The sequence below is a fragment of the Panthera pardus genome, unplaced genomic scaffold (assembly GCF_024362965.1).
Source record: "Panthera pardus isolate Hobbes unplaced genomic scaffold, ASM2436296v1 HiC_scaffold_27, whole genome shotgun sequence".
NCBI lineage: Eukaryota > Metazoa > Chordata > Mammalia > Carnivora > Felidae > Panthera > Panthera pardus.
In genome coordinates this window covers 32,587,825-32,597,757 of record NW_026526843.1, presented here as the reverse complement: position 1 = coordinate 32,597,757, position 9,933 = coordinate 32,587,825, and positions in this window count along the sequence as shown.

Here is a 9,933-nt window from a genome sequence, read left to right as displayed (position 1 = left end):
GCTGAAGTGTTTACTTCCAATGAGTTGTTCGTTTTCAGTGTTCTAAAAAAAAATGCAGATATATTCGTTTACACAGCTGACACCTGAGGTACCAATAAAATCTTGGAGTTGAAAGAGACCCCAAGAAATGAACGTTAATTGTTAATGGGGGTTGAATCGTGCTCTCCTATTTTGTGAAAAAGTTATTTATATTGGAACAATTTTTAGTAGCTAGGAACGTCTGGACTAGATAGGATCAAGAGAGATGGTCCAATGAAATGATTTCATTTTACAGACGAGGAAACTAAGGCCACACCTATCGTCGAATTATGCTACGGGCCTTTTGCTTCTGGGTATAATCCTGGCAATTTAGATTAAAATCACGCCCAGAAAATGTTAGCTCTAGCCCACGAAGTCTGAGAAGAGTGTCCCTGTCTGCTTCTCCTAAAGGGAAGATGGGGTTAGAACAAAACGGGGTGCGCGTGGGTGTGCCCTCGGACATAGGCACGTGCACGCTGGAAATTGCAAAACTTGCTACTGGCCTCGATGAAGAAATGCCACGGACTTGGCTAGTGGCAAATGTAAGATAGAATCATTCTCCCTCCAGAGTCACCAACAAAGCATCTGGAGCCCACACGTGAGATGTTGCAGCATTGTTAGATAACCTGCCAGGATATGTTGAAATGGTACATAGTTTGGAATATTCCACATATGGGTAAGTATATAAGTCCTTAAGTGCTGTTTTTCTGGTCTTTAATCTGGCAAAGAAGTGTAAACATACAATCAGAAACTGTAGCAGCATGGCTCGTATTTAGCGTATTTATTCATCTTTGTTTTAATTACATTTTTTCTGGGAAAGGACAATTTAAAAGATACATTGTTTAATGTAATAGCCAAGTTGCCTGGAAAATCTTATAGAGAGAGAGATCTCGAATGCAGCATATTTTCCGTGTGTACATCTCTTTATATAATTGCCATATTTTTCATTGGGGCTTGCTCTGGTTCAGTAGTAGTGAAGTCCTGAAACACTGTTGAGAAGGATTCCGAAGTTTCACCAGGGTTCTCAGTGGGAAAAAAATACCTTTAGTGATAAGTGATTAGGGCGTTAGGGTAAAAAGCGAAAACAGTGGGGAAAACATGCCAATTATGTAATACACTGGACACGTTTATGCTTTTCTAATCTTTTGTTTTTGGGAATAGGTAATATATGAACATGATAAACCATGAAAACAGCACAGGAAAACACATACAAAATTATTTTCCCTTCCATTCTTCTCCCTCTATCCCCCAGTGCCACTTCTCGTAGGCAACTGTTGCAATTTCTTTCTGAAACATTCTTTTTATTTTTATTGCTTATTTACTTATTCTGAGAGAGAGCACAAGCAGGGAAAGGGCAGAGAGAGAGAGAGAGAGAGAGAGAGAGAGAGGATCCCAAGCAGGCCCTATGCTGTCAGTACAGACCCCAATGCGGGGCTCGAACTCAGAAACCATGAGATCGTGACCTCAGCCGAAAACAAGAGTTGGATGCTTAACAGACTGAGCCACCCAGGTGCCCCTCTTTCTGAGACATTCTACACTTACAAAGCATTTTTGTATAAATATCTACCTTTTGTTTATTTTAATTTTTAATGTTTAAAATATCGACCTTTTATGCTAATTGCAGCATGATGCATGTATTTGTTAAATGTCAATATTCATTATATCTATTTTACCAAAATTAAAAAAAATATACCCCAAAGCATTGAATTGTGCACTTAAATGCATAAATTACATGGTGTGTAATCTATTAATATGGTTGGATTAATATCTGCCATATTCGTTATTGTTTCTTAGTTGCCTTTGTTCCTTGTTTCTATTTCTGCCTCTACTCTTTTTCTCCCTGTATGGCTCTAATTAAGCATTTTGTATGACTCCATTTTCTCTCCTTTCTTAGCGTATCAGCTATAATTCTTTCTTTCTTTTTTTTTTTTTACTTTTTTTTAGTGGTTATCCTAGAGTTGGTCACACACACTTACACCTAATCCGAGTCAACTGTCAAATAATATTATGCCACTTCCTATGTAGTGCATGCACCTTGTAATAACAAAATACTTCCAATTCCTCCCTCCTGTCCCTTAATGTCACTTCTGTCATTTATTTTACATGTACATAAGCATATATAATCTAATACACTGTTGCTATTATCATCTTGAATAAGCTATTATCTGTTAGATCAATTAAGAATAAAAAAATTTATTTTACCAGCAATTATTCCTTCTCCAATGCTTTTATTTTTTTTAAAAAAATTATTTTGAGAGAGAGAAAGAGAGAGTGTTTGTGTGTGAACAGGGGAGGTGGAGAGAGAGAGAGAGAGAGAGAGAGAGAGAGAGAGAGAGGGAGAATCCCAAACAAGCTCTGTGCTGACAGTGCAGAATGTGGGGTTCGTCTCATGAGTTTGAACTCACAAACTGTGAGATCATGACCAGAGCTGAAATCAAGAGTCATAGGCTTAACTGATTGAGCCACCGAGGGGCCCCTGCTTTTCCTTTTTTACGTAGATTTGGATTTCTGACATATCATTTTCCTTCTCCATGAAGAACTTTTGACGTTTTTTTTGCAAGGCAAGTCTTCTGGCAAGACATTCCTTCAGTTTTGTCTGAGAAAGTCCTTATTTCTCCTTCATTTTTGAAGGATAATTTTGCAGGGTACAGAATTCTAGGTTGGTGGGCCTTTTCTCTCAACACTTTATTTTTTATTTTTATTTTTATTTTACAAAGAGAGAGCGAGCAAGTGGGGGGAGGGGCAGAGGAAGAGAGAGAGGGAATCTCAAGCAGGCTCCACGCTGAGATGAAATCAAGAATTGGACACTCTTGACCCACCTAGACATCCCTCTCTCAACATTTTAAATATTTCACTACACTCTCTTTGTTTGTATGGCTCTGAGAAATCAGATATAATACTTATCTTTGTTTTTCTATTGTGAAAGGGTTTTCCCTCTACTTTCTTTCAAGATTTTGTGTTTATCTTTGATTTTCTTAAGTTTGAATAAGATATGACCCACTATAGTGTTTGCTTTGGTGTTTGTTTGTTTTTGCATTTATCCTGCTTGGTGTTTTCTGAGCTTCCTGGATCTGTGATTTGGTGTGAAACATCAACTTGGGGGAAATTCTCAGTCATATTTCTTCAAATATTTCTTTTGTTCCTTTCTCCTCCTTCTGATATTTCCATTATGCATAAATTACATTTTTTATTTGTTCCACTCTTCTTGGATATTATGTTCCGGGTTTTTTTTCCAGTCTTTTTTCTCTTTGCTTTTGAGGTTTGGACGGTTTCTATTGATATAGCCTCGAGGTCAGAAAGTATTTCCTCAGCTGTATCCACTCTACTAATGAGCCCATCAGAAGCATTCTTCATTTTTGTTACAGTGTTTTTGATCTCTTGCACTTCTTTTTGTTTGTTTTTTTTTTAGAATTTCCATCTTTCTGCTTACATTGCCCATCTATTCTTACATGTTGCCTACCTTTTGAATTTGCGCTCTTAGAATATTAATCATAGTTGTTTTAAATTTTCAGTCTGATAATTCCAACATTCCTGCCATATCTGAGTCTCGTTCTGGTACTTGCTCTGTTTCTTCAAACTGTGTGTTTTGCTTTTTAGTATGCCTTGTAATTTTTTGTTGAAAGCTGGACATAATATACTGTGCAAAAGAAACTCTGATAAATAGATCTTTAGTGATGTGGTGGTAAGGTGTGGGGGGGAAGAGGAAGCATTCTTTAGTTCTATGATTAGGTTCCAGCCGGTGCTCCTGGGCTGTGAACATTATAAGCGTTTCTCAGTTTTATCCTTCTCAGATGGCCCTGGAGGGCTAGAGGGGACTGGAGTTGACTATTTCCCTTCTTCCAGGTCAGTTATGTTCTGATAAAACAGTTTCTTTGGAGGCCAGGCCTTGTTGTATTTCATTTTCCTTCCCACTGAGGGAAGCACAAGGGGTTCTTTCTTTGATATTCACTGTGAGAACCTGGTAGAACTCCTAGTGGTAAAACTCACAAAAATGTGGCGACCTCCCTACGACTTGGTTCTCCCTGGAGAACCACACCAGCCTCCAGCAATTTGTCAATTACAGTTCAAATTTTCGTGTCCTGGGTACCGGTTCCCTTGGGGATTTCTGCTTGTGGGTATTTGCTCCAGTGAGTTGTGATTCTCTGTATCTGCCTGTCTGCTGCTGCAAATTTGGGGCGCAGTGTTTTGCCCTCACTTCTCTGACAGATCTAAGAAAAGTTGTTAATTTTTCAGTTTATTCAGCTTTTATCTTGTTAGGATAAAGCAAAAACTTCTAAGCTCCTTGCATGCCAGACCAGAGACCAGAAGTATCTGTACCATGTATTTTTCTATTAGTAATTTATCTTGGAAATTGTTTCATATTATAACATATATCACCTCTTCTTCTTCTTTTTTTTTTTTTAAGTTTATTTATTTATTTTGAGAGGGAAAGAGAGAGAGACAGAGAGCCAGGGAGACGCAGAGAGAGGGAGAGAGAATCTGAAGCAGGCTTCGTGCTGTCAGTGCAGAGTTTGATGTGGGGCTCAATCCCATGAACCGTGAGATCATGACCCGAGCCAACAAACCAAGAGCTGACTTAACCAACTGAGCCACCCAGGAGCCCCTCTTTGCTTTTTTTTTTTTAACAGGTGCATAACATTTCATTATAAGAATATCTTATTATTTAACATTCCCCTACAGATGAGTATTTAGGTTCTTTCAATGTTTTTGCTATAAACAGTGCTGTAATAAATAGCCTTGCACTGCTTTGCACATATATGCAAATGAATTCATAGGATAAGTTTTTGGAGCAAAGGATGTAGACATCATTGTTATGTCTTTCTTTGTAGAAATTGGACCAATTTAGACTGTCACTAATAATGTATGCGAGTGCCCAGTTAGGTATAGTCTCACTAATGTAGTATATTATCAATGATTTTAAAAACCTCAAACAGTATTTATGAGAAATGGTATCTCACTGTAGTTTTGATTTGGGATTCTGTAATAATGACTGAATTTGACCATTTTTTCATTTGCCATTTATTTTTCTCTTTTCTGTGAACTCTCGGGCCATGTCTTTGCCTCGTGTTTCTAAGGGTTTGTTTATATATATATATATATTTTTTAATTTTTTTTTCAACGTTTTTTATTTATTTTTGGGACAGAGAGAGACAGAGCATGAACGGGGGAGGGGCAGAGAGAGAGGGAGACACAGAATCGGAAACAGGCTCCAGGCTCCGAGCCATCAGCCCAGAGCCTGACGCGGGGCTCGAACTCACGGACTGCGAGATCGTGACCTGGCTGAAGTCGGACGCTTAACCGAGTGCGCCACCCAGGCGCCCCGGGTTTGTTTATATTTTTTATTGATTTGTAGGAACTCTTTGTATATTAAGGAAATTAGCCATTTGTCATGTGTATTGCATATATACATTTTCACAGTGTGTAATTTTCTTTTGACTTCTTAACTATTTTCTTCCTATGCAGAATTTAATTTAATTTATTTATTTTAAAAATTCTTTCCATAATTAATTGATTTAGTTTTTACAGTATTATATTAGTTGCAGGTGCACAATATAGTGATTCAACAATTCCATACAGCACCCAGTGCTTTGCAGAACTTTAAAACCATTTAGGTGGTTAAATTTATCGCTTTTTCATTTGATGGCTTCTGGGTTTTGCATTATGCTTAGAAATGCCTTTCCTTACTGTTTTTATATTTTTCCTTCTTGTGTTTAAACTTTTGATTCATCTAGAATTTATTTTGGTATAAATTGAGAATTAGAGATCCAACTTGATTTAGTATTATTTTTTCAGGTGGCTACCCAGTAGACCCAATTTCGGGTTATGCTATTTTAACTAAATACTTAAACATTTTTCTATTTCCTACATAGCTTCTCAGTAATCACATTTCAGTATATCGATACTGCAGTAGTAACACCATGTTGAAAAACTGTTAGCCGTTTCCAATTTTTGTTATTACATATTATGCTATAATGGCCTTCTCCATGTATCTTCTTGTTTCTGATGAATTGTTTTTCCGGGATACATGATTAAGAGTGGACTAATTAAGTTTTGCTAAGTATATCATATTGCTTTCCAAAAGTGTGACAGCTATTAATCCCACCATTGATTAGTAAAAATCTCATCAGTTTGAAGTTATTTTCTTTGCCTATTTTATTAAACTGAGAAAAATGGAAATCCAAGGTTGCTTTAATTGGAATTTTATTTGATTTTGGAGGTATGAATGCTTTTTTGATGTTCATTTACTCTTTTCACCTAGCTTTGGTACTGCAGCCGAAAAATGAGTACAATACTACCTGCTGTGTAAGGTTTTTTTGACAGTCATATGTGCGGCATGTAAAAAGCCTAACTTGGGGACTGATTTAAGGCATACCATCTATTATTATTATTTCCTTTTGTGTGACTTGTCTGTCACATTCTTTGTGAAAAATTACAGTGCGCAGAAACACTAAAGAGGCTGGATGAAAACTGGAATAAGGGCAGGAGCCTTACCAGCCGTGTGAGACCTTGACTGAATCACTTAACTGCTCTTGGGTATTAATTTCCATGTAACAATCGAGATAATAACCCACTTTGTTTTTGTGAGAGTTGAATAGGATAAGTGACAGAACTTGGAAAACATTAGTGTGAAGCATTATTTGCTATTACTGTTATGATGAGGAGAAGCGGGTGCTCAAAACCCCTATCGCTAAGACTGTCTTCCAGAATGTACTATCCCTTTCCCTAATGTTCTGAATCTGAGATGCTGTCAGATTCAGAACTATGGTTCCCTTAGAGAACTCTCCACGTTATCAGCAATTTAAAGGGAGGAGAGGAGCAGACTTTCACTTTTGACATATGGTATCCCTAGAAAAAGAACGCATACATGAAACAATTTCAGGCACTTATAGGAAATTGACATTCGCATAGATTTATGCAGAATAACTCATAATAAGCTAAAACATTCTCAAGGAAAACCCCTAATCGCTGAACCTTTGTAAGTCAGGATCACAGGACCTTTTGATGTCTTAGAACAACGGAACAGAGGAAGCATAGCAGCAGTAATAGATCCTAAAGAAAACTAGGTATAGTTATCCTGAGCCAACAGGGTACAGCAAGGGAGTGAAGAAATATTTTTTTTGAGGCAAGCAGACATGAATGCCAGTCTTGAGTTTGTCACGTATCAGCGCCGTTGACCAAATTGTCCCAGCTTCCTGTGAAGTGGGACTCATAACAGTTCCTACCTCCAAGTGTGGTTATGAGAGATAATGGTGCTTGTAACAGGCTTGCTTAGTACAGTTCCTACCACACGGTAAGTACTGAGCTAGCTCTTATTAACACAGTTATTCGCAGTGGTGTTAATGTCTCGATTAATTATCATAACAAAATATGTGCACGTTTGTGTGAATAGAAGTAACCACTAAGGTTACCTCTTGTATTGAGTGACGTTGCCCTGAACACCACACAGAGGTACCTTCCTGCAGATAGAAAATGTGAAGCTTCAGAAATTCAGGAGGAATGAAAGTTAGTTACAAATGGACATTTGGTTAGAAATATGGTAAGCTTGGGAATGCAAGCTGGTGCAGCCACTCTGGAAAACAGTATGGAGGTTCCTCAAAACACTAAAAATAGAACTACCCTACGACCCAGCAATGGCCCTACTAGGCATTTACCCAAGGGATACAGGTGTGCTGTTTCGAAGGGACACATGCACCCCTATGTTTATAGCAGCACTATCGACAACAGCCAAAGTATGGAAAGAGCCCAAATGTCCATCGACGGATGAACGGATAAAGAAGATGTGATACACACACACACACACACACACACACACACAATGGAGTATTAGTCGGCAATCAAAAAGAACGAAATCTTGCCATTTGCAACTACGTGGATGGGTGTGGGGGGGATGGGCTAAATGGGTAAGGGGTACTAAGTAATCTACTCCTGAAATCATTGTTGCACTATATGCTAACTAATTTGGATGCAAATTTAAAAAAAAAAACAAAAAATAAAACAAGTTAAAATTAAAAAAAGAAAGAAATGTGGTAAGCTTGAGGTAATTCGGAAAAATTATCAAGAGATTTGAATATTAAAAGGATTGCTCTTAAAGAGTAATCCATAGAAAATATAAATCAGGGGCGCCTGGGTGGCTCAGTCAATTAAGCATCCAACTTTTGATATCGGCTCAAGTCATGGTCTCATGGTCATGGGATCGAGTCCCTCATTGAGCTCCAAGCTCCCTCACTCTGTGCCCCCCCCTCCGCTTGCTCGCGCACACCCGTGCTCTCTTTCTCTCAAAATAAATAAATAAACTTAAAAAAGAGAAAAGAAAAAAAAAGAAAATATAAATCAGAAGTTACTTCTGATCAACTGTGCTTGCGGAACAATTTCAGATGCAAATGAAAATCAGTTTGTTTGCACATATCAACACTGCTTTTCTATAGATTGCATCATAATAGGGGAAAATGTCAGACGTTTTTAGGAAATGGTAGCCTTTCCTTCAAACCAAACAACACACTCTTCTTTTATGATGAATTTCGAGTCATATTTAAGGTTGGTGAGGAACGTAGAGTGTGGACTTTGACACAAACATCCTAACAGGTCTGATAGCCTTAATGTCTTTCCCTCCTCCTACGAATTCGGCTCATTGTTGTCCAAACATTTCTTTTTGAAAAGGACCTAATTATGCTAGTTTTCTGCCTAAAACTTCCTCATTATAAGCAGATTAGATCTAAACTCCAAAGCTCTGTACCCTTACTTTCCATTCTCTCCTCTAAGTACCACCCCTGCTATACACCTGGTTGTGCTATTTAAATTCATTTTTTCATGTTTATGTTTGAGAGAGACAGAGTGCGAGCGGGGAAGGGGCAGGGAGAGAGGGAGACACTGAATCCGAAGCCAGCGCGGGGCTCCAAGCGGTCAGCACCGAGCCCGATGCGGGGCTCGAACTCACGAACCGGGAGATCAGGACCTGAGCCGAAGTTGGATGCTTAACCGACTGAGCCACCCAGGCGCCCCTGGTTCTTCTATTTAGCGTGCATCACAATCAGGCCAGAAGCTCATTAAAGACTACAGGTGCTCGGGCCATATCTTGAAGTCTGGCAGTGGCCTCTAGGAATTGGAGTTTTGAACAGGCCGTGCACTTGATAATCAGATCTCAGTTTGACAAGCAAAGTCCCCCAGTTGGTGAGGTTTCCTCACAAAGTCCACCTCGGTTGGCACCTCCCCGCCTTTGCGTCCTTCTGTTTCAATTCTTTTCTTCCCTTTTTTTCTGCCTGATTGTCCTACCAACCCTTCATGACCTGCCTCATCGTTACCCCCTCTTTGAAACTTTGGCCTAAACAGACTTAGTGTTCCTTCCACATTTTGTATGCATGGTGAATGCTCATATTTGTATTAATCTCCCTCAATCAATTCAGACTTTCTTCTAAGGGCTACAATCTTATCGGCCATATTTGTATCACACTCTAGGGCTTGGCATAGAGTCTAACATGTAACAATAGATGTCTGAGAAATGCTTTTTTTGTTTCTTTTGTTTTTTTTGAGAGAGATAGAAACAGACAGATGGAGAGAGGGAATGCACGTGAGGGAAGGGCAGAGCGAGAGGGTGGAACAGGACCGCAAGAAGGCTCCATGGCTCAGCGTGGAGCCCACACAGGCTCGATCTCACAACTGTGAGATCACGACCTGAGTCGAAATCAAGAGTCTGATGCTTAACCGACTGAGACACCCAGGTGCCCCAAGACATGGTGTTTTTAAATAAATGAATAAGTGAGTTGATGGAGGAACTTGGGTTTATATTCATGATCAGATGAAATATATATTGTAGGTTAGAAATGGTTTGGTTGGATTTTGCCCTGGGGCGTAAATAGTGATTTTCCTTAGTCAGTAAGAACAATTCGGAATTTTGCTAAACAGTTCATAGTATTAGGT